The sequence below is a fragment of the Calypte anna genome, chromosome 22, assembly GCF_003957555.1.
Source record: "Calypte anna isolate BGI_N300 chromosome 22, bCalAnn1_v1.p, whole genome shotgun sequence".
NCBI classification, from domain to species: Eukaryota; Metazoa; Chordata; class Aves; order Apodiformes; family Trochilidae; genus Calypte; species Calypte anna.
Window position 1 is genome coordinate 5,010,287 of NC_044267.1, and position 25,760 is coordinate 5,036,046.

At 42.6% G+C, this 25,760-nt stretch overlaps 1 protein-coding gene across 7 annotated transcripts in view; it reads left to right on the forward strand.

The window, feature by feature from the left end:
• Window positions 1-25,760, forward strand: part of SLC23A2 (solute carrier family 23 member 2) — a 56,637-nt gene that overhangs the window by 659 nt on the left and 30,218 nt on the right. The window contains exon 1 of one of the 7 annotated variants that reach the window (XM_030464078.1): window positions 7,331-7,416. The exons of 1 other annotated variant lie outside the window; for it this stretch is intronic. The gene's annotated coding sequence lies outside the window, so the exon portion shown is untranslated. Of the gene's footprint in view, window positions 1-7,330; window positions 7,417-7,480; window positions 7,605-7,721; window positions 7,783-8,061; window positions 8,163-8,203; window positions 8,388-22,384; window positions 22,406-25,760 lie in introns of those variants that run through there. 5 more of the 7 variants (XM_030464082.1, XM_030464081.1, XM_030464076.1 and 2 more) reach the window with 5 other exon arrangements.

Below are 25,760 nucleotides of genomic sequence, written 5' to 3' on the forward strand. Positions count from 1 at the left end.
AAAAAAGAGAAAAAAAAAATCTTGGGAAGAAAGCTTAATTGTGGATTAGAAATGTTTGTTTCCAAATGATTTTGCAGACTGTTTGGCTTCCCCAGGCTCAGGCAGACTTTGGTTTCTGCTGGTTAGGTACTTACTGCTTTGAGGCCTTTCCTTATATCCTTTCACTCCTGTCTAGGAATGTGTTAAGAGATTTCTTTCAATTGGAATGAAGGCAGTTATTAGGTGGTCTTTTTTTGTGACCTGCATGGACAGACCTTGCTTATGGCAAGAATCAGGAAGTGAACATTTCCTTCCTCTACACTGCACTCCTGTTGGATCCTGAGCCAAGATGCTGTCCTCCACCACTGGAGCAGCTCTCAGGGCTTGTCTCTCACTAACACAGACCTGTGAGGTTCAGATAGAGCTTTTCCAGTTCTGCTGCAGTTACTGTGAGGAACAAAACTGTGATGAATCTTCTTTGAGAGGACTCTTTTTACTCCAGTGAAATAGCAGTTTTGGCACCGAAAGCATAATTTCTGTGTGGAATCACCATTTCAGCCTAGGCTGTTAAAACAAAGGAGAAAAAAATTCCACTACTGACCACTAATTAATTTTATTTTGAAATATTTACTTGGAGTGAAGTAGTGGCTGCTCTTACATCTTTAAAGGTTCAGCTGCCTTCTAGTCTTTGTTGCCTGCAACCATTTATTTAAGCTATTGCTGCAAATTATGCTGTTAACCTGTCATGCAAGGTTTTAACCTCTCTTTCCTTGTCAGTGGGAAATGCGTGGTACAAACAGCCCTGCTGCTGTGATGGGGGAAAGTTAATTTATCCGCAGTCAGGTTTTCTGGGTTCTTTCTCCAGCTTCTTGGAGGAAGGGAAAGATAGAAGATGAATATAGTAATAATTGTCTACTCTAGATTATTGCAGTGAGGGGTTGTAAGAAGTGTAGGGACCATGAGACGTTTCCAAAGGTATCCTACCCCTTGGTCTTTGTGCTTTTCCATGGGCTGTTACCAGGGCAAATAATTCCTCTTCCCCCCACTGCCCTTTCAGATAGGAGGCAGCATTTTCATGGTGCTCCAGCCTGATGTTCCCTTGAATTTGTTGTCCTGCATTGCATCATGTTTAACACAAGTGGTCAAACCAATCGACCAAACCGCAGCTGCCAGGGGAGGCTTTGGTTATGCAAGAGCAGCATCAGTTTTTGAGCTAAAAGTCCTGTTTAGCAAGGGAAATGTCAGGTGGGTTTAGAAAAAATCCTTGAAGAAAGCTGAGAAGTCACCTCAGCAAGGGTTATTTTTTACTCTTACAAGTGTAGTGCATTTAATGTATAAGGGAGAGATCTCTGGTCCTGCAAATACTCCTGAGCATCACCATGTAATTTTCTAGCAGTTTTCATTACTATGTTATTAGAAAAAGTCTACCAGCTCCTATCATACTTATTTTTCTTCTCTCCACACTAGCAGTTCATGGCACAGCATGACATCTTTACTGCTATTTTGGGTGGTTCTTTTCCAGACAAATGTCTCATTTTCTCTGTATTTGATACTACAGGTCAAGTGAATTCTCTCTGCCTTTTATTGCACAAGAACAGAGGCCGGATTGTGACATGGTTCAAATGTGTGCCAAAAATAGGGCCAGTGGATGGCCTCCAACTTCAAATACAAAAATGGGATTTGTAAAGGTTTCTCTTTGTTGGGGTGACTGTATTGCAAATTGCTAAGACAACACTTTAAAGTTCAACTTCCAAACAGCTCATATTTTAATCCTCCCATGAAACACAGGAGACTATCTTTGACTTGCATCTGCAGTTGCCTGAGATGCTGAATACTTGAAGCTGGCATCCTGCTCCACTCCTGGATCTTTAGCATCCCCTTTAAGCAGGGTCAGCATCCCAGCACTCCTGGTCTGATGCTTCCCACCCTGCCAGTGGGTCATGGACTTGGGTCTCAGGAGGGAGTTAAGAGCAGGGGCACAGCCCAGCTCCCCTGGAGGAAAAATAACCTGGCCAGAACTTGCAAGAACACCTCAGTGATGCTGTATTTGGTGCTAGTGATGAGCAGTGAAGAGGTGGCACTTCAGCAGAGCAGGAGTTAACAAAATAAAAGGCAACCTGTGGGGAGAAGTTAGGTTTCATTGTTCCAGGCTGTGCTGTGGATTTCCTTTTTATCCTTTCACCTCTGAGCCTTGGCTCTCATTGTCAGAGGGTCTGCTAATCCTCCCTTTTTCTATTTTTATTTACACTGTGAGCCCTCCAAGGCATGGACCTTAACCTGTGTGCAGTGGGAGAGCTCTGCTGGGGAGAACTATAAATAGTCAGCCTGTCCAGCCCTGTGGCATCCACACTTGCTATAATTGCCTGCTTTGCACTCCTGTGACTAGCATTAGTTCAGCTGTCAGGGAAAGAAGGAACTGAAAAGTACTGCCACAGTTTCCAGCTCTTGATTTTTGACTGCTGAGCTTTGGTTTGGGCCCAGATCTCCTTCCTGCCTCAGGGACTTCTTCTTCTTGCTGTGTGTAAATTACAGTTCCCAGCATCTGCCCAGCATGACTGGGACAGTTCCATTTCAGAAGCAGCTCTGCTGAGGGATTGTTGTGGAGCTGCCTGTTTTGTTCTTTAACTCATGCCTCAGCACCACACTTATTTATTTTGTCCCTTGCCACAGAAGGATGATTCTGTAGCAATCTTTTTTTTTTCCTGTCATTCCTGACATCAGTGTCTTTTTTTGCAAGGAATTAAATGAGTCATGGGGAGAGAGTGGATTAAAGTAATGACAACATCCAAGACCATCCTTCCTCTCTGAACAGATTGTAGATACTCTTTCAGAATTGCTTGCAGGTGGGTTCAAGCACTGAAAGGTTAAGCCAGGGATTTTCTCTCTCTGCTATCACTTCTCTGCTGAGGTAGGAGTCAGTAACCATGAGGGTTCTGTGCTTTGCAAAGGAAAGGACCTTGCTTTGAACTCCCACTGGGGGTGGCTTAAGAAAACCTGTGCTAAAAAATTCCTCTAGTGGACTTTAAAATGGTTTTGTGTACTATATCCTCACGTTGGAAAGTAGATTAAGTGAAAATAAGTGATAATGACTGATGGGTATAAGATCCTGCCTGCACGTGTCTGTCAAAGGAAGCTGCCACAGCACTAACAGACACACATTAACTTGATGCAAGGTGGCAAAATCCAGCTTTTCCTGCTTGGAGACCATCTCTGCAAATGACAGGGGCTTTTTCAACCTGATGGGTAGCTGCAAGCAAAATGCCAGTGTGAATGTGCACTAGCAAAGCAAAGCTGTCAGGAGCTGCCAGCCAGGGGCTCTTGCAGTACCTTCTCTGCTGCCACAACAGCTCAGAGGAGGCTCCAGTTATTCAGCAGTATTGGTGATAAACCCATCAGAAAAAGAGCCCAAGGAGGATAAATGTGTGCTCTTTTCCTTGCCCCCTCCTGCTCCCACTCTTCCAGAGATTAAAGGACTCTCCTTGGCTAGTTTGGGGGCTGTGCATCCCACTGGGAATGAACTCCAAGAGCTGACTGAGCCCATCTCCTCCTTCCTCTGCCAAATCTCCTGACTCAGCAAATCTCATCTCCCTGGTACAGCCCCTGAGGTACCAGACACAACAGCATCAAGAAAATGAGCTTCTCATCCAAAGCACAAGCTGTCCAGTTGAGTTAGTGTTACTGTAAGCCTCCTTTCTTACTCTTCCTTCCCTACATTGACTGATAATATTTGGATGAATCCCACGGGGGCCGAGCAGCTCTATAGCCAGGGGCAGATGAAGCTGTTTTGGGACTGTGCAGGCTGACAGAGGTTGGGCTCCATTTACAAAACACTTTGCATATACAGAGCTGAAGGAAGGTCTTCTCTCTCTAAAAGCTACCAGAGGTAAAAACCATCTTGATACAACAACAGGAACGCAACAATTCTGCAACTATGCAGGTTTTTTTTTTTCCTCCTCCTCATCTATTGATTTAGTATGTGAATTCAGGCAGCTGTAACTTTGCAACCCTTGCTGTTTATCTTTCCGTACAGCAAGCACAGCAGTACATCTGCCTATTGGATTGCTGACTGAAGCCTCAGTAATTTGAGTACTTGGACCAAAGTAGTATGAGATCCCTGGACTAAAAGCCTTATTTGCTATTAGGAACACTTTGCACTAATTAAACCTCATACAATTCTTCCTGGATCTCACTACCTCCATTTTGTACATGACAAAACTAGGACTTAGGTGGCAGACCAGGAAATCTGAGGTTCAGTTTTAGAAATAGTTCTTAGAAAGAAATATATATAGTTAACTGTATTTCTGTATCAGATGGGGGAGGGGAGGAAACAGCAATCAAGTCCTGACTGTCCCCGAGATAAATTATAAATTTATGTAGGTCAAGGAACCTGCAGTGGTGTTTTCCACTAGGTGGTGGTATACAGCTTTTTTTTTTTTTTTTTTTTTTTTTTTTTTTCCTAAGAGGAGCTTTATGTTAAAAAACTGAAAGCCAGCCAGGATCTGTCCAGTTCAGTGTTCTCTTCTCCTTACAGTTACTACTCCATATTCCAGAATAAGAAGCAAAAATATCACTGTTGGTGAGTTGCTAACCTTTTTGCCTTTTCTTTGGGGTGTTTTCTTCCACCTCCTAGGCAGCTGCTGAAATATCAGTGGTTTCATTTTTCTTTTGTGTGATCCAGTAAAAGGTGTTCTGGTTATCCATATACACCTGTGCTGGGTTGTTTTTAATTCCTGGACTCTACCTATGGGATTCACATAAAATATTCTTAATTTGATGTGAGGTTTCCTTGTTTTATGTTGTTAAGAAAAACAAAGACAAAACACACTAAGAAAACACAATAGGAAACTGGAAATGAGTGTTGGATCCCACTTCCAAAACAATAATCCCTGGGTATAACTTCATGTGAAGTTTTGATATGGTCTTTTGGAGCTCCTGTACTCAGGTCAATGCTTCATGTCCCAGTGGAGGCAACACTTTGGTTTTAAGTGGAAATTTTGAGTTAACAGTAGAGTTGGCAGCCAAAAAGGTTTCAGCTTTTAAATTTATGCCAGTAATGTACATGCTGCATCTCAGGAAAACCCTGACCCTCTGTAGTCCTGTCCTTACCACTTGATTTGCACAGAGCCATGAAGAAATAAACAGCAAGCTGGCATGCTTGGGAAATGTTCTAATAAAACTTAGCTCAGACTCTTGCAATAATTTTGCATCCTCTGGCTGCAGAGAGGGGGCACAGGCAGCCCTGGCTCCACTGTTCCAAAATAATCTCTTCTTATGGAGACTTTTACACAAGAAAATCAAGTCCCTGCTTCCACCCTGTTGTGGAGATGTTGCAGTGATTTAGGCTGTCAGATCTCACAAAGCACTATTTGTTTATGATCTCTTTAATCATTACAACTGTGATTGCAGTAAGATTATAATATTTATCCTGCATTATTAAAGGAAGCATAATGACTGCTTGGTATAAAGAACAGAGGGAGGAATGGGGACTCTGGGAGTGGAAAGTCAGTGTTGTAGGAATTTAGGCCAGGTAGGGCAATGACAGAAGGAATTCAAGCTATATTTTTTTGATGGTAAATATTTTGCACTGTTTGAATTAGGAAGACTGGCATAAGCCTTCCATTTTGACTAATTGTCCAGACACAGCAACACCTCACCTGTTCAGGTAAATCTCTGAGTGACCTTTGAGGTGCTCAGATAATCTCCAAGATTAGATTTAGCAAAGAGAAGAACACAACAAAGGGAAAGTGTCGTCTTTAGCATCTCAGGAGTTTGCACGCTAAATGTTTAATGACATCTAGTTTTTCTTGATAGCCTTGTTATAAAGGATGTGCATGTGCACATCCTGTGTGTATGATTCTTCCAACTTTTTTTGTGCTGCTGGTAGTCATTCAGGCAGAAAGTGACCAAATAGTTCCATAAATACCTCATGGTTCTTCACTAGATTTTATTAGCAGAAATAAAAAATGGTAATATTCCCAGTAAATTTTTTTTTACCTATTTAGCAAGCCAGTGTGACAGCATAAAAAGGTCTCTGGCTCCCTAAATGAGTGAAATTCTGGGGTAATTTCTGAAACTTTATTGCACGGAAGGCCACCTGCAAGGTAGTTTATATACTTAACAAAAATAGAGGCTTGAAAAATGTCTTCCTGGTTTTGAGCCCAGGACTCCAGGGGGGGCTAGCTACGTCAGATTCAATTCTGGAAGTGCTAAATCCACATTTACCATCTTTGCCCTGGATGTCCTTGGGATTATCATGACCCCAAGGTCTCTTTATCTGTTACATTTCAATGTGACTGATTCTCACATCTGTTCTTCACACTTGCAGGTCTCTTGGCATGTGACCTGTTTTTCACTCTGCCATCTTCACTGGGGAATGGCAGGTTAGGAAATTATAACACTGAAAAAAAATTAAATATATATATATATAGAGAGAGAGAGAGAGGGAAGGAGAAAGACCTGTGTCTTCCAATGATTTCTGAACACAGGAAGTCCTCACAGGGACACTGCATCACTGAATACATATGATCCATCTTCCTGTACAAACTCATGTTAACAGCAAAACTGGTGCAGTCTCAATCAATCTTGCATTATAAAATGTCCCTTACATCTTGGCTCCACGCACCTCTACCCTTACAAACAAAGGCTATTAATATTTAAAAGCTGCACTAACTCCCTGAATATGTTTGGGATAAAGCCAGGTATTGAATAATGCTAAGGGATCAATATTCATAATCTAGAGCAACCCAAGAGGTGTGCTGTGACTTACCCGTGTCCTATAGAGTTCTCCATATGGCTCATTTGAAAGCCTTTTAAAAGCTTAACAAGGAGAGTATAGCAGTGAATGTGGAAAAATGATGCATGAGGATAAGAAGCACAAATGCTCCAGGGGCCTTGTAGGGTCTGTAGACTTAAAATAAGCTCCTGGGTTTTAATGGGATCTTATGAAACCTTCTTTATTGGGGCAGCAGGATGGAAGGGGCTGGACAGCTGGTGAACAAATACTTGGTAAACACTCCCAGTAGCCAAACTCTGCACAAACGGCAACTATGAAGGCAAAGACCTGAAAGATCAACAAAGAATTGCAAGTCTGGGTAAAATGATGCAATGGGTTACACCCAGTGTCACTGGTCTGGGGAGCAGAGGTTTTCCTATTGACCTGTGGGGTACCTTCGTCAAATAACGAAGCTCAGCACCCATCAACATTATCTCAAGGATAAGTCAGCATGGTGATGTTTGGGGCTTCATCGCGGGAGAAAAGGTAGAAATTACCCAGGGTGGCTGGAGGGGTTTGGCCACAGCGTCCCAGAGAAGCACTGAGCAGCAAAGGGTTTCAGGAGCCCGGAGAGGAGCCAGGGTTTCAGGAGCCCACTTTCAGGAGCCTTGGCACGTCCACGTCCAGGAACTGCACCTGCAGGAAAGGGCAGCAGAGAAACTGTGGTGAGTTTACCAAAAGCCATTGGGGATTTCAGGCTTTCCCAGGAGGGATGGGAGAAGGGCAGTGTCCGTCTTCGGAGTATTGGAGCAGCAGATGTCTGCTCTGTGGCTGAGAACACCCAACCCCATGTGCTGGAGGGGACTCCTCTGAGATTTGCCTCATCTTCCCAGCCAGAAAACTCTGCAAATGTGTGAGATTTTAGGAAGAGGGATGGGGTGTGGTGGAGGTGCCATCTTTTTGAGGGTTCAACTTCCGTAGCCTTCCTCCCCCCCCCAGGTGGCCCCCAACCCCGGCTTGCTCTGTTTTTCCCTAAAAAAAATCCCCAGAAAGGGCCAGGGCTGAGGGCCATCAGCCTGTGGTAACACCAGGTGAGTACCATTTTATTAGGGGCTGGGGTAACACCAGGTGAGTACCATTTTATTAGGGGCTGCGGAGAGACCCTCCCCAAGACGAAGTGCTCCAGGGGAATCGAGCCCCGCCACAGGACCTGGAGGCGTCCTCGTCCCCCGGGCCAGAGCTTGAGCCACCGACCACCCCTGGCGCCCATGGCTGCCGGGCCCTGAGGGGAGAAGGGCGGCCCTGAAGACTGCGGCCGCCATCTTGTCGGGGGCGGAGCGGGGCCCGGCCCGGCCCGCCCCGTGCTCTGCCTGCCGGGCCGGCCCCGGCCGCGCCGCACTCGCCGCTGCCGCCCGAACGGAGCGGAGCCGCAGCCCCCAGCGCCATTGCCGTCTCCAGCCCGCTATGGCAGGTGAGCCCGTCCTTCTCCCTCCCGCGGGCGAGGCGCCGCTCGCCCGCCCGCCCTGAGGGCGAAGCCTCGCCGGCGCCTCCCTCGCCGCCCTCTCCCCTCATCCTGCCGCGGTCCTGGGTCTCGCCTCCCGCCTCCTGTCACCTCCATCTCGGCCCCCCGCCGCCGCCTGAGAGCTGCCCTCCATCCTCAGACACCCGCGGCTCGCCCATTCCTCCTCCCGGGAAGGTGGGTCGGGGCTCCCCGGCAGCCTCCACCATGTTGCCCGTCCGCGGTTAACCTTGGCCGCGCGGTTCCAGCCCCTCCTGCGCCCTCCCTACCTCTCGTCCTCTCTCCTATATATATTTTCATTCTGGTTCTGTGTTTCCCGTGCTGGCGCTTCCTGGCTCGGCATCGCCTCCAGCCCATGCTGGGCGGAGAGGACGGGGCTCCCACCCGGGGCATGGCCTGGGCGGACGCGGGATGCCCGAGGAGGGCACCTGCGGCGGCATCACCTGCCCTGCGAGGTAGAGGCACCAGAGGGGATTTATCCCTGTTCTCTCGGGGGCTATTTCGTCTGTTCCGTTGAGATAATATTTTTTTTTTTATTTTTTTTTTCCTTTTACTATTTTTTCCCCTTCATTCTGAAACAAAATGGGTGGCGGAGTCGTAAGCTTGTAAATGGGATGGAGAAATGCAGGTTAATTCTCCCCTGGTCCTGAAGGGGTGGCCTCGCTTTCTTGTCTGATCCTGTTCTCGTGATACGCTTTGAGAGTGGTTTGCTGCTTTTTTTTTTTTTTTTTTATTCATTTGTTTGCTTTTTTGGTCGGCATTTTTTTTTTTATCAAATCGAGGCAGTAAATATTGCTGTTTTAAGCTTTTGGTCTGCGAGCTCTGTACGGTATCATGTGTGGTATTCTTTTGTTTTAAGGTGTATTTTTGGGTAGAAATACGTGATGTAAGTAGCAGAGAAAAATACCCGGACAAAGCTTGTTGAAAGCCTGTCGATTAAGGTTTCTTTCCTTAGCAGATAGCACCCAACCACCTTGATTGTGCAGTTTTGTTGTCACTGTTTTTTTGCCTTTTTTCATAAAAAAGATGGGAACGCAGGCAGGGGCTTGTGCAGTTTCGTGCCTGTCACTGTCATTCTGCAGGCTGGGAAGACAAATGCTTGTCACAGTTTGGGGTCCCCATGTCCCTTAACCTGGCCAGGTAAGCACAGGCAGGGCTGAGCCCGGGGAGCTGCAGGCAGCAGTACCAGCAGAAGATTCTGGCAAGGAAGAGGGAAAGCCCCAGATATACTTAAGACAAGGCAAAAATATCACCTATTATTTTATCCATCTTAAAATTTACCCCTTGGAGCTGACTGCCTTCATAGGAATTCAGTGCCAGGTAAATGCTGGGCTCCTTGTTGCTGTTGAACTGGACTATCTGAATAAAAAATTCCCAATACTCCATTTTCTCAGGGAAGCTTGATATGTCTGTGTAACCTCGCGGCAGCGCAGTGCTGTTATATTTGAGCAAGCTTTTAAGTTGCCCAGTGTAAGCTTAAAGAAGCTTAGAGGCAAAAGGTAACAGTAAAAAAGGTAGTGGTTTTATGTCAGCTGGAGTTTGATGCAGGGGGTAAAACCTAGTGGAGAAGCCATAGAAATAGTGGACCGATTCCTGCTGTGCTGTCCACTTGCCAGAGCTGGACTTAAACGCTGCACACCCTGATCTGCCCAGTGATTTCACTCTAGAGAAAGGATTACTGCAACAAGTAGCTCAGGTTAGTAACTGGAAATATCCTTGAGATCGGTAAAGCAATGATTAGCAGTTGATGAGCTCTCACAACCCTGCTCTTGGCTTTTGAGTCCCAATCCAGATAGCTTAAGTGGGAGCAGTATTAACATGGAGATGCACTGAAATAAGGAAACTTTGGGGCTAACAATGAGGCTAAAACAAGCCTCTAGATTTTTATCATGGATTTAAACAAGTCTTTGGCTTTTAGTAAAGATGCATATAGGATCTGAAGTTGTCTTAGTAGAGTCCTGGGGGACAGGGGAAGGAGGCAGGGACTGTGGTTCTCTGCTCCTGCTGTTCCTTGACAGGCCATGTTCATGTGGATGAAATCATCCTAATTTGTCACTTGTCTGTAAGCCCTGCTTTACCAGGCTGAGCTTTGGTGAGCTGCTTTCTCAAGCAGCCAGCTGTGAGGAGCTGGATGCAAGAAGGTTTCTGAGTGTGAGTCTCTTGCTCCTATTGCATCTTCAAATACAGAAAACAAATCTGAAGGAAAACTGAATGTTTTCCTCTGGGTGACAGCACCCATCCATCACTGCGTCAGAAGGTTGAGGTCAGAGATCTTTTTTTGGGTTGCCACAAAAGCCTTGCTTTTATGTTGAAACCAGTTTTCTTTGGAGATTTTTTACCTGTTCCCTACCATGGAAGTAGCCATGGGGTAGACCTGTGGTGTCCAGCCCTGAGGCAGTACTGGGGGATGTCTGTGTGTGGGGTTTTTTTTCCAGACTGCTAATCTGAGGATTTCTATCCTTGTGTGGGTGATGCTGGAAGGGATTGGAGTTCAGTGGAGAAATACAGGACTTGTCTTTGCCACATTGTTTGGTTGGAGATTATTCTTAAGGGGAAGCTTATGATAATGGCAAACGTTTTGAGGATTATTTTTTTTCCTAAACAGAAAATTTGATAACTATATTTCCCTGCTTTCTGCCTTTGTATGCAGTTACTATTTAAAAGCTTTAAGTATAAATTAAACCAAGTTGAGCTTTCTTTGCTTCAGTTTGTTTTTTTTTTTTCCCCCCCTTCCTGATAGCAGCCAAATCTGTTAACTTTCTTCCCTATAATGACTCTTTTGATTCTGCTATGAAGTGGGCTTTGTTATGCTGCTGACGGTGAATGGAAACTGTTTAAAACTAAATGGGTGATGGTTCACCATCTTGGTATGGATTTCCTCCAGAAGTGGCTGTTAAAATGTTCTAATGACCCAACTGCTGCCCTCGGGAGCTCTTCCAGGTCACAGCAGATTACAAACCAGTGGCCCATGGAAGGTGCTTTTTGGAAGATCTTGTTCTGTAGCTGTTCCTGTCAGTGTCTGTGTGAACCACATCAGAAAAGCAGTAAAGAAAAACTCAAGCCCAGAAAGATGCATGGGGCTGTTTCTTGAGTATTTTACTTTGAAACAGTTCATGCATTTATTCTTATAAAAGAAGATGCAGATTGCAGAATGATTTTTCTTCCATGGAAGGTGATGGTTTATATTTGCCTGGAAATTCATTTGTATCAAGTGTTCTTATTTATTGAAGCCTATTGGGTCCTGAGATTGTCTGACAGTAGTTAGCATGTGTTTATTTTACTTGGAGCTGCAGGAAGGAAATATTGACAGTCGGGTGAGCAAAGGGAGGTGCATCATGGTGAGGTTGTGAGGCAGCAATAAATAAGTCATGTAAAATGAAAGCTATTTGGCCAATGTTTCTTTAGCTGTTCCATGGGTGAAGTGCATTAAGACATTGTACAACTTCATGGTACTGTGCATAAATACTTGTAGCAGTGCTGGGGAGATTATTTTCTTTATGGCTAAATATTTTTGTTGTTACAAGCCATCTTATGACAATACGTATTTGAAGGCAAAAAAGAAATGGTGATATTTTTCCCATTTTCACGTTTAATAGAAAGGGATATCTGCTGCCTGAATGTGCTTCTGTTAGAGATAAATCTAAATGTGGATTTTCTTGCCATGGTAATTTGGCCATGAAAGGAGTAGAACTACCTCCTTGGGAAAGGGAATTAAAGTGTTGAAACATCACTGGGCACTTGGTGGGGAAAAGATGCAGGAGGGAGAACTAGTCTCCTACTTAAGAAGTCTCCAGCTCTAGTTTTATTCCTTGCACTCACCATTAATCTTGGCCAATTTCTGTTGCCAAACATAGCAATAAAAATGTGTATGGCATCAGAACAAGGGGATGGTTTTCTAATCCAGTGCTCTCTCAGCCGTTTGAATTTATTTTTAGGGTCCTGAGTGGTGTTGTCAGTCTGGTAAACAGTGAATCATCATTCTCCTTGGGGCTGCAGAAGAGCTGTGACTCCTTCCTTGGCTCTTGCCCTGGGCCACTGGGGGTTGAAAACTCGGGGTTAGTTTGGGAAGGATGAATCGACCCTGGGGGTCCCAGCCAGGGTGTTGTGAGGGAGTCCCAAAGCACCACATTTGTGTTGCAGGAAAATATTGAATTGCTCTTTGTTCTTTCTCTGGCAACTCCCATTTTCTTATTTGCAGAGGAGTGGCCTGAGCTTGAGGTAGTTGTAAACTCGTCCTTAACGGGTTTATAATTAGAAATTCAGTGATCTAAGTCTCCTTGAGCTCAGTTCTTGGGCCAGGAGATGGAAGTGCTGGTTACAGAGGGCAGGATGGAATGCACTCGCTGTCCAAGTGTCTGCCCTTTATATTACTATTATAATTAAAAAAACAAACAACAGAACCTGCTTCGGGAGGAATAACCAATATCCTGTTCTGGTGAAAGGATTTTCCAGAGTTTTTTTCTCACCACATATCTCAAGAGTATTTTCTTCTTACCCCAAAAGGCTCAGCATGTCATAAAATTGTTGTGTATTGGTAAGAATGTGTCATGTGCACTGTAGGACTGTTGGTATAGCTGGGGTTTTAGCTCCTGTATTATGGTGACTAATAAATCTTCTCAGAATGGATGATGTTTTGGTTCTTGTAATTGCGTCAAGCAAATTGCCAGAGAAGACAAACTCTGTCTGATAGTTTGAATTTTTAGGAGCAAATGGGACCAGATTAATTCAGTTGTAGTTGTGTTTGAGGAGCTGGAAAGCAGCGGCACAGGTGCCTGTATTTTCTGAACTTTTAGGCTCTGTGTGATAAAAGCAATGACTGAACACTATTTGGATTTAAACCATATTTGCTTGTCATCTCCTTTGTGATAATAGTGCCTGTTATTTGTATTTATTTTTAATCTAATTTTTGTCTTAGATTAAAATGGCTCCAAGGAATGCAAGTTTAGTACAAAATGGGTGGAGAGGTTTTCTTGAATGCATTTTAAATCAAATCTATAGCAGTGCTTGTGTCATTCTGACAGGTGGCTGAAGCATTTTGGGAATGCATGGGCAGACAGCAGCACTTGGCATGATGAGAAAGTGAGTAAAAAAGTGACTTGAGGGGGGCTACAGGCATTTTGCATTCCTGGGCATTAACGTTGTGTGTGGGTGCTTTGAGTGAGTTGGGGCTCTAATGCAACAACACATTTTAATTGGATTTACTTCTGTTTTTCATGGCCTGAAATGGCAGCCTGGGGCAGTAAGGGCGATTTTAGTGGGATGGTAGGCCTGTTTAGGAGGCTTGTAAGGTTGTAAAAGTGAGGAGAAGAAAGTGCATTTGGGAAGCTTTAATGGGAAGATCCCTTAAACACTTGGTCTGCTAAGCCTGCTGGGAGCTGTGTTTTATGTGATGAGGCACTTAATGTGTGTCCCTGATTTATCCCAGACTTTTCCAGTGCTCTCTGGGTGTCCTTGTTGACCTGGTGGTAGCTATGGGAAGGAAATGCTGGAAATCTTTGCTTCAGTCTACCTTTAAGCTCATCTCCATTGATCAAGCACAGCAGTAATGATCTAAGGATTTATTTATTTTCCTGGCTTTGTTACCTTGATCACTTCCCTGTATGATCTCCTGTATACCTCAGTGTTTCTGTTTTGTTGGGCTTTTAAAGAAAAAAAGTGTCTAAATGTTCTTAGAAGAATCCAAGGTCATACAGAGTATCATAAAAACAGGCGTGTGACTCCATGTCACCACTTTCAGTTTTTATTTAGAAGCTTGGAGTGGAAATAAAATGCTGCACTGTAAACTTAGCAGCCTCTTTCTTATTTTGTGGGCTGAATGAAAGTGTCCCAGAGCTAAAAGCTGTGCTGTTATAAGGTTTGAATCCCAATGGCAGAAAAATATATTTGCAAATTCTGCAATTTTTGCTCCTTTTATTTCTTGCATTTTGTGTGGAGAATCCTGTACTCAGACCCTTGTCATACCTGAGCAAAGAAAACGCATCCTTGTTTTTACAGACACCAGCTAATTGACAAGATGTGGCAGGTTTTATTTTCCTTTTTCCTTCTTTGTACAAAAGAATTGTTTCTGAAAGTTGAGCTAGATGTTCCTGATGCAAGATGCATTTGCTTGGCCATAGTTTAACTGATTGGAGTTTCTGATAAAAGCTGAAAGAGTACAGTTTCCTGATGAGCATTTGATTGTGTAAAGGTCAAACCAAAGGAATAATTTGGATTCCCTCTGACAAGAAAGATGTTGGAACTCCAGGTCTCTATTCTTTCAGCTCAGACTGCAAGATGTAATTAAAATGGGATATGTAATTAAAATTATTGCAATAATATGTACCTTTTATTGCATTTTACAGTAAACAGTATTCTGTGGTCTTTCATATTTGGGAACAATAACAACCACCAATTTTTTGCTGATACTGTCAGTATGTATTTGCATGGGTACCATTTGTTCTTGTGTGTGGAGTTTTCAGACACTATGCTGAACATATTAGTTATCAATAAAATTTTACAGGGCTCTGTTCTGGATTACTTAGGCTGCCAAGCATTCATTTGTTACCTGTGGTTTATTTCAACTTCCTGGTAGATACTTTTAAAACTGAAACAAAAAATTTACATGGAGAAAGGGGTGCTTTTTTTTTGTTTGTTTTAATACCCAAGTGTTATGTTCCTGTTGTAGTAAGGTAGTGTATCTATGTATTTGCTCCAGCCAGAAACTGAAAATTGAATGGGAACAGCTCAATTTGTGCTGTATTTATTTCAGGACATAAAACCCAGAATCTGTCTTGGTATAAATAATAATTTTCAGAGTTGGTTGGTCCTATGGCTTGAATGTCTCTGGATGGCTGAGGTATTGAGGTCTGTACACTGAATCTGCCTTTCACAGGAGCTGACATTTTCATCTTCCCTCTGTCTTGTTTGCAAATACCAAAAAAAATAAAGGATGGAAGCCTGAGCTTTTCAGGAGCCCATATGTGGTCCTTCTAATAAAAATACAGACCTGAAAAGCCCCTTCTGCAGGAGGGAAAGGACTTCAGTAATCTTGAGCCCTGGGTACATGTAAACATCCATTGCTAATGAGTCTTCCTCCTCTTTGGAAGGGATCAAACACATTTCATGCTTTTCATGAGGATGCCTAATAAGGCACAACTGAAACAAGCAGAGCTGTCAAGTTAAGCCTTCTATTAAGTTTCTGAGTCAAAAAGAGCCTAAACCCCAAAGTATTGTCTGAGCTTGCCTTTGCTGTTTGGTCTTGGTGAAGATTTTATGGTAAGTAGTAGCCCAATTTTTAATCTCTTTCAGGTGCACTGTTCCTTGCTTTCAAAACCTCCTGAATCATGGACCCCAGAACAGTGTGCCGAGTGTGTTAGGATCCCAGTTTAATTACTGTTTTTGTTCTGGAGACTGTTGTGACAGATAATGTTGTGTTGAATGGCAGGTAATAGATTTATTATGGAGACAACACAGCGTGCAAGTACCTTCAAAGGAGACTCTATCTCTATTGGTCTTTTCTCCTCTTAATTATTCAGATGGAAAATATTGGCTGAGGACAAAATGTACACCTAAATGATACTACTCCAAAGAGTAGCAGCAAATAAATCTTGCTTTTTAAGTGATGCCAATTAGGGAAGAATAATTGCAATGATTTTTTTTATTTAAAGCAGTCTTATGCAGGCATCTGCAAAAGAGCCCCACAGATCAAAGAACGAGGAAGGTACAATATTGAAACCACAGTATATTGGCTGAAAAAGATTGGTTTACTGGCAAAAATCACAAAAAAGTATTCCACTAAATGTTGCCAGAATACTTCTTCGTAAAAGGCATGTCTAGCTGAAAGAAAAAGCTTTCCTTCAATTGAAGTGTAGAATTGGTATAAATATTGTTATGCGTTACGTGAACTCTGTCAAAATATTAGACTTTTTTTGGTGCTTTTCCTGAGCAATCAATTTGGTATTAAGAGGAGTGTTCCATTTCAGTCACGTCAGTTGAAGAATTCACTTAGGCTCCTTTAAGCAGTTTTGTTGGTTGTAGGGATATTTAATGCATTCATCTATATTTAATGCCTTCTTAATTAACTGCTTACGGTTGGAGAAAAATCATCAAAGCTATTGGACTAAATTACATTTTACATCTCTGCAGGGTGGCGTGTTACATGACAGCCAGGTTAGATGTCAGCTGGATTCTGACAGGTCCTGGTTACCTCCTGGCTCATAAATTGTCCCGTGGAGTCAGAGGAGGGAGCTGGTGGTGTCATGTTGGCTTCTGGACTGAGATGGACAAATAAATCCACATTTACGAGGAAGTAGATGTTGATTGCTGAGCATGTAAACACTTCCACCCACGCCTGCCTGCACCAGGAGTATGGGAAGTTAACCTGCAGGTCTGGTTAAACACCAGCGTCTGTCCAAACACTTCCAGGCTCGTTGTGAAATGAATTGGTAATTGGTTGGCTTAACGTGTGGGAATCAAAAGCAGGGTTGCATCCAGTCGGTTATTTGTGGGCAGAGTAAGGAGTGCTGCTTTAGCTTAAAAATCATTACTGGCAATAATGACTTAATTTTCCCTTGTGGGTAGGGGAAACCAAGCTAGGCTTAGTAGTGACCCAAACTCATGACGTAAGGACTTGGTCAAGTTATAAGTAATAATAATAGCACCTATTAGTGCTGGTATAATTAATAACAACATCTATTATTGCTCTATGGCAACAGCAGCCGATCTGTTTGTGCCCTGCCCTTGGCTGGTTCCTGCAGAAGGAAATTCTTTCACTGTTTTGGGGGTTGGCTTCATGTGAGGAGTCGGGGAGCCTCAAAGCCAGCAGGGTAACACCTTTTTTCTGGGCAGGTATTTGAGCAGATGGGTTGGGGTTGTGCTCACAGTAAGGCAGCAGCCTGAAGCCAGCAGATACTTGCCCTGCAGAGCTGAGGGTGCAGTGTAACATGGTGAAGGCTGCCTGCACAAAAGCACACAGAGAATCCTGCCACCTCTCCCCCTCAGTGCCTTTAAACATTTCCTTTGCAAGTGGTATAAATTTGCTGATTATTCCCAGGAAAGATCGCTTGAAATAATCTTGAAGGAGTGAAAGGTCACTGAGCAAGGAGGGCATAGCTCTCCCAACCGGGTAATTAAAAAGAAAATTAAAAACTGTGCTAAGTTTGAGATTGACTTGTGGCCATGCTTTGAAGATTAAAAGGGTTGGGGTTTTTTTTCCCCTCATTTCAGATGAAGGAGGTTGGGATCAGTGGAGGAGGAGCAGTTGGGCAGTGCTGTGAAGCTGCATTTGCCATTTGCTAACTGAGCCGTGAAGGAGGCAGCAGGATAACTGAGCAGAGTACAGCTATCTGCTCTTTTTCTACCCCCATTTGAAAATATTTAGTCTTACACCTTGAGTTTTCAACCTTGCCACTTGGCATTTAGTGCAGGTGGATTTTCAGGCATCTGAGCAAATGGCATGTTGAATGCAAAGCTGTATGAACGTGTTTTGGATAAACATGTTTTGCCTTTAGGAAATGAAAATAGCAGCTTCAGCTAAAGGATGGAACTTTCCATGTTCTTTGCACAGCTCGATAATTCTGCTATTTTTTTTCTGCACATTGATTTATCCCACGTTTCTAAAACTATTTGCAGTCACAAAAATAAGAGAAAAGCTAAAACAAAAATGTTCTAACCACATGGTAACAGCAATGTAATACCAAAAATTTACACAATTTCTACTTTAGCAGATAGCACCAGCAAACGTTTCAAGTCTAGACTTGATATATAAATTTGCAAATCTCTTCTGTTTTGTGGTCTGCAGCAGTGAATAGGTCAGAGCTGTTGGGCTGATCATGGGGTTTTGCTCATGGCTGGAACTCGTGAGTGCACCATAGGCTGTGCTTCTGTGGTGTGGTGTTTGAGGAATGAGGAGATGGGAGTTGTGGAGTCCTAACTATAGAGTTTTTGTAGCTTTTGGTGTGTAGGTTATGAGCTGCTGTTGCCTTCTGAGGGTTTGATGAGGTTGACAGCATTTCCCTGGGCATCTGGGGATACAGGAGGGTAATGATGCTTTAAGGCTTGCATGCTGCTGTGTTGACCAGTAAACAGGTTTTACTTTTGTCAGTTTGTAGTAGAAAAATTATTTGAGCTTTTGCTTTCCATTACAAATGTACCTGGAGGTCTAGGAGCGATGCAGGCATCTGACTTACTTTATGGACATGATGACTACAATAGCAGGTCACTAAAAGTACATTACTCCTTTAATTTTTGAAGCATTTTGATCTGTGCCTGGGGAGTGTATGGCTTTGGCTTCACTATGGTTTTTCCTTGAAAATGTTTTCTTATTTCTTGCCCAAAAATCAGCCTTAGGTGTTCTTAAAGGCACTTTCCTCTTATAATTATTTCTTTACATAGAAGAACCCTGGGTCTGCTTTGATACACATCTCAGACCTGAAATACTTCTCACAAGCGTTTAAAAACATAGATGCAAGAGAAGTTTTAAGAATTCAGGTTTTGAGAAGAACAGAAGTTGGGCAGAAAGCATGCATCCTCTAACTGGAAAAGTGGAATTCACTTCATGTGGGCAGCCTCTCTGTATCTGTTCTGGTCCATGAGGTTGTAGGTTTAATGGGCTGGGGTTATGGATAATTAGTGCCCAGGACTGTGCATTGATTGCTCCTTGAATTAAATGGTAAGCTTTTCAAGCAATCTCAGTAATTCTTCCTGTATATTTGATACATCATTAGAGAAGAGCAGAGTAGATGTTTTCCTATTAAAGAATATCTTCTGGTAAGTGCTTTTTCAGGGAATTTATAATTCAGTGGATTTATAGATGTCTCTATAAGATCAAACCTAATGGCTTAAGTCTTTCTGCTGTTCCAAGTTATTCTGCTAATATGTGGTGCTATTTTCTTGTGTTTGCTGTATTAAGTGTATTCTGAAAGATGTTCATGGGAGCCTGCTGTATAAATGGAATCTTTTCACTGATACAGGAGATTACATATTTGTTATGGCTTTGATAGGAATAATACTTAAATTAGGAGACTGCTACCAAAATGGAGTCGGAAGACTTATTTGTCCATCATAAATGAGTCTTACACCTTACCTTCCTGAAGAAACAAGATGTTCTTGCAAAGATTTGTGTTTTTTTCCAACAGCATTGCTCTGAGAAGGGTGTCTTCCCACAGTTTAATATTTGTGAGGCATCTGCTATGCTGAAACAGGCTTTTTATTTTTATTTTTTTTAAGGTAAGCTATGGAACAGGTGAGCTCTTCTTCATTTTTTTCACTGATTGCATCAGACTTGCCTTTTTGTTGTGTGTTTTTGTTGTTACTACCTGGCAATATATGAAAGTTCAAAGGAAGGGTTTGGTTGCAAGGTGTTTGCAGTCCCTGAGTCATATTATAATTGTTTGGATCGTGTGAGAGAATCACGGTGTGCCATCCCTGTACACAAGACATGGGTTTCCTTACACTGAAAATCAGCAACTTCAAAGAAGAATTTTGCCCTGCCTCTTGAGTGCTGCAAAACTAGGGAGGATGGCCTCAGAATAAATACTCAAACTCAGAAGGTTGCCTGTAAATTACCAGTTTCCAATGCCTGTCTAGCAGCAAACTTTTGTAATTTGACAAGGACACTCTGAAGTATTTGTTCCATCCTCAAACTGAACACTGTATGTATGGGAAGAAAGCAAAAAAAATTGGATTTTCTCATAATAATCAGAAGTGAACTCCTCCTAGGAGTAGCATTCTCAAGCAAGAGAGATGCTCCCATCAGTTTGAATTTTGGATATTAAGCAGGTCATAAAAATGATGCCTAGCTATGGAGGATCATCATGACAGTGCCTCTTGCACTGAATGAAGGACATAAATTGTCTCCTGTGATTTTCCCTTCCATCAATAAAGTGCAGAAAAACCATAGAGCTTCTCATCTGTTGGATGGACAAATCTGTTGGATGGAAAAATAGGGACTTTGCAGATGCATTGTAAAATGTTCTGCTGTATTGAAAGAGCAGTTGCAAGAGTTACATCTTGAATTAACATTCATCACAAGTCTGACAGTGTTTAAATATCTATTCACTGCAAGGAATTTTAACCAAACAACCCCTGATTAGATCTGTCCATCATGGAAGCTGGGTTTTTCAGTAGAGGTATCCAGGTTAGTAGGTGTTTTATTTGAACTAAATTATTGAGTGTAAATACAAAGTAATCAAAAATAAATCTTTTGAATTTTGAAATTCTCCATTTCTCAGTGATGAACTTTGGAGCGATTAGCTTTAATTGTAAGGTAGATACATAAGTCTCATTTAATTGGATACTGAAGCCGTGTTATTTGCATTGAACTCAATTATACTTTGAACTATGATACTCAGAGAAAGCAGCATTGGAGTCCCTGATGTTGTTTAATGCAAATATTTATTTATTTTTTAAAAAAAAGTGAATTCAGGACATTGGAGTGAAAACACAGGTGGCTTTTTTTTTCCCCCAGAACCTTGCCATTTTTTTCTTGCCAGAAGTCACTTCATCCTGAAGCTCCCTGTGAGAACATCAAATGCCTTGAATATAAAATTATTTGCATCATTATTCCTCAAAAGTAGTATGGATGAGTAATCTTGTAGGCAGTTTATATTTTATGGTGTTAAAACTTAAGATATGGTGATGCTTTTATTAAGGACTCTTAAGTTTTCTCCTTATAGAAATTAGCAGATGTTTTGTGAAAACATTTGGAATTCAGAAATGAAGAGCAAAGGGAAGAGGAATAATTGGAAAAGGGGCAAGCAGAGGAGAACTTTTCAGCATCTCTGCAGTGGAGATTAAATGCTGGAACAGAGAGTGGTTTTCTGTACACACACATTGCATAAAATAATTGGTGGAGATAATTGGCTTTCTTCCACGCATTCTTAGGAAATGATGAATAAAGAGCCCTGCACATCATAAATGTCAGCGTTCAATTAATCTCACCCTATTCATGAGTTGGTTCTTTGATGCAAGAACAAGCACACGATTTCTGTTCTGCCGACACTTTGCACCTTTCAGGTCCTGACAATTAAGGAAACTTTGGCAGTGGAAAATTTAGACACTTGTTTAGGGCTGACTTTCCTCCCTGAGCAGAGGGAGCTAGATGGCGCCAGCAGCCTGTCCTTAGCCACCACAAATCTGGGTTCAAAAGGTGCCTTTCAGGTAGAGTTGAGCTCATCGGAGCGCTGGGGAAGCGGGCAGCAGCTGGGAGCTGGGTGCTGCTTTCCAGGGTCTCTTTGAGCTCTCAGATGGAGCCTCATTAATAGTGTGGGCACTGATTGATTTGGAGAAGTAATTACATCCCTTGCTGGGTGAGGGGATGGGGTACAGACTTGATGACAAGCCACAATTTGAGGCAGGGGCTGTGATGAGTTGTAAAGGGATGGGAAGTGTAAGGCTAGCCTGAAAACGGTGCTGTCCTCTTGCAGAAAGAGAGGTGGGTTAGGGAGAGGACCTCGTTCCCACAGAAGAGCTGCATGCTGGTTAAGTGTTTGTTTTATTGTTGTTTCAGGTCTCTCAGTTTTAGTCCTGCCTCCTGTTCCATCTCACTTTGCAGCCCTGAGCATCCTTTTTGTGTTAGGAAAGTGAACGAGCCCAGCACAAGTTGATCTTGTGTGTTTTCAGTTCTTGGGGAGGTTGTGGACTGCTAAACCTTGTCCTGTGGAACAGAGCTTTGAGATCTGGGCCCTCCTGAAAACTGGCTAATTGCTAATAAAAATATTTCTGTGCAGGTTGCACAAGAGAGGCTTACGGAAATGCTAACGTGGTGGAGAAAATCCCAATCCTGATACCAGCTGTTGGAGTCAGGCATGTAAATATTTCTCCAAGTGGAATATTGAGAGCTTGGGTTGGGTTTTCAGTCGGTGAAGCAGCAGCTTATGTAAAAACACTTGAGCCTCCAGGTTCGGGTTGCTGTGTACATACTCTGCTGTTCTCAGAGCTTACTTTTCGTAACGCTGAGAGCTGTGCAGTAACAGTTTCTGGCCATGGGGTGTCTTCCCACATCTCTGCAGTTGTGTAAGGCAGCGGGGTGGTGATTGGGCACAGCACAGTTATACAATGTAGGGAGCCCCACCAGATTATAAAAACCTCCCTGGGTATGTCTGCATCTCTCAGACTGCAGCTTGCAACTGGAGCTGTTGCACTGAGCAGAGGCTGGAAGGAAAGCAGTGGAGGACTTGGCTGGGACAGGCTCTAGAAGTTGGTGCAGGTTTCTGGAGGTAAGAGCTGCCTTGAATTCAGCTGTTAATGGGCATGATTACAAAAATTCAGCTGTTGTGGTGTGGGCATTATTAATTAAGAAAACTTAAACCTGACAGACTTTTGTTTCTAATAACTAAGTTTCAATGTCTTAAAAATTTGAGGACTTAATTTTTAATTTAAAAATTGTGATCACTGTGAAGAGAAGTATTTACCTTCTTCCCTGTTCACATGTAAGCTTTGGATTCCTTTTAATTTTTAAAATGGGAGAAATTTATGTGAGGTTTGTGTAGTATTAAAGAGATTTTAAGCAGGCTTGAGCCCAAAAGTACTGCATTTTGGTGAGTTTTTGAAAGCTGCTTGAATTCCAGATCTGTTACTAAGTTTTGTTAAATGGAAGTGAAATATTTATTTTGAGACAAACCTAATAAATCAACTCAGTGTGAACTTTTTCAAGTGTGTAATCAGTTACTGGGTTTATATTGCTTACTGGGCTAAAATTGTTCTCTTTCAGGAAGGAGTATCTGTTTCAGAAGCAGACGTGGGGAATGCCTAAGCCTTTGGAAAGGAGCTTTGTATTCAGAGTTGAAAAAGTTGGCGTGTTACCCTGATTCGCTTAATCAGTGGAATTTTTCCTAGATGAGTCTCTAACTTTACCTTTGTTTTAATGTGATTAAGGTCTTGGAAAAAAAAAAAAGGTAGCTTTCATCCCAGTGCCAAGCAGGAGCACAAAGCAAGCTGAGAACAGGAGCAGTGTGTGCTCAGGTTGCTTTCGGAGTGCTGTGACTGAACTTAATGAACTGTGTATTAACATCCATAATCACGGGGAGGTATCTGAATTCTTGGATTATTAATGCTCTGCAGGGAAGCTGTAAGGACTATGTACTATTATAAATCAAGTTAATGTGTACCATAAACAGTCAGAGAGGTGTACTTTGCTGAGAGGAAGGCTATAAAGTAGTGCTGTGTTTTATAAAGGACAGCAATAGGCTATTTCATTTTTATTTACCTTGAACGTCAGTGCTTTCTAGGGAATGCACTGCAGGTGCAATTTGTTATCAGGCACTTGATGTCAAGCTGTAAAATTGTTACCTCCTAGGTTTTGCTTGCACTTCTCTGAAATGTGATATTGTGGCTTTTTCTGTACACATCTTCCCTGGCATTTCTTTAAGGATTTTAATGCAGACCATTGTGCACACATGGATGGGATCTCTTGCAGAGGGTGACTCACACTGCACAGAGATTTGGCAAAACTGTTCCCTGTTGAACAAGGAGAAAGTAATGGGGTGAAAGACCAGCAAGGAACAGCTTGACCAATAATGTTTTTGTCTAAGCACACCTTTAGGTTGACCTGCGCTTCCTGGAAATCCGCATCTTTCAGATATTTTTATTTAGAATCACAGCCTAAATAATCACTTTGGAAATAATTTCAGCAAACAAACATTTCTGAAAGCTGTGAGATCCTTTGTTCAGCCTCTCATTCAGTTGGATTTAAGATCTTTTCTTAACCAAGTTCATTCACACAGGAAGTTAATGAGATTTAGCTAATGTGCTTTAAATCAAGGGAAGGTTTGAGCTGGGCATAACTTTCCTGTGTGTCTTTGTGTGGACATGCCCTAATAATGTTGGTCAGTTGTTAAGACACTGCATGAATGGCAGGCAAAACAGCAAACTACTTAAAAATTCATTAGTGCCTACACAGAAAGAATATGTTTGTGCTTTGAAGATGTGCTTTGGAAGTGAAGTGGGAAACTGAACTCAGAATCACAGAAACTTCTTAAAGTGCCCATCAGCTCTTTGGTTTTTAAAGCCTAAATGTTAGGAAGTTTGAGCCTATTTAAAATAGCAGTTTTAATCTGCTTCTGCGGCATGTAAAGGGCAATTATGCCTTTTTTTGTTGCATCAGGCGCTTGAGGCATACTTTCCTATCTTGAGCAGGGATGATGTAGTTTGCTCTTGAGTGGAGGGGCAGAAAACTCTGTAGCTTTTAAAGAGATGGCAGCATTTCAGTGCAGTTTCATTTTGTGGGAAGGAATGCTGGGTGCAAGAGGCTCCTGGTAAAGACAAAACAAAGGAGTATTTTTCATCCTCTTTAGCCTTAGTTTCAAAATAGCCTGAGGAGAAGCTCTACTTAAGAGTAAAGTGAGAGGATTGTTTTTACATGTAGCAACAGAGTATTACACGTGGCTGCTGTGCAGCTTTTTTCTCCTCTATAAGATGGTCAAAATCTCTTGGAAGGCTGAAAAAACACCCTTGGGGCACACCTACATGTCTGGAATGATTTGTGGGCTAGAGGACCTTAGAGCACCCAAGTACCCATCTGGAGATGAAATGTTCATGGCCAGCCCTGTGAAGCAATTGAACTTCTTGTGGGTTTAGGTTTGCAGGCAATTCTTTGATTGCATCACATAAAGTACTTGTTGGGCTTTATTAGCCTTGCTGATGAGATACTTGTCAATGAATCTTTTGAAATGGGGAGGACTTTTTTGCTTTGTAGGAAAACTTCAAGCAACTTTTTTGGACAGCCTTGAATTCCAAAGTTGTTAAAGGACACAGCAGCATTTCGGTGCAATTTCGTTTTGTGGGAAGAAACTTGGGGTGTGAGAGGTGCACTCTGAGACAGCTTTGAGTAGCGAAGTTGTTCCTGTTCTGGTGGTTTGTAATTTGGTCATAAATATTTTTAAAGCTCCTTGGTGTAATGTATTGTTTCATTTTTAGCAATTTCTCAGACAGTTTCTCCACCTTACTGTATTAATGTTGTTAAATAATATGTGAATGACTGTGGTGGGCAGGCTGGAGAGTGAAAGGGGGAGCTTGTTCTGAGATTTTTCTAGTGTTAAAACCAGCATAAGTCAGGACTTGTAAAGGTCAGGACACATACAAATACAAACCATGGTGCCTGTGGCTCCCATTTGGTGCAGAGAAGACAAGGCGTGTCTCCTAACAGGATGAGGAGTCTCTTTTTATTACCTGGATGGCACAAAATCAGGACGGGAATTTTGTACAGCGAGCTTAACTGGAGCCTGTGGCAATCTGGAGAAAGCTGCTGCTCTGTAATTAACTGGGAATTGCCTTGCTTTTGTATTGAATTCTGTGTCTGGCCAGAGGTAGCTCTGTCTTGTAAGTAAACTTGTCTAATGGAGCCTTCACAAAATTCCTTAAATTGTCTGTGTTGCCAGTCTTGGAAGTGCAGAAGTGCTGCTGCTTCCCAAATCACTTTGGCACTTCGGTGTTTTGGTGACAGGAGTGCCTTTCAAAACTTCCCTGAGCTCTTGGCATCCATCCTGCCATCAGCTTCAGTTGCCTGCATCTCCCTGGATACTCTTGAGCTGCGTACCTGCCTCTCCCTCTGCTCAGTGGCTCTGGGTGGATATC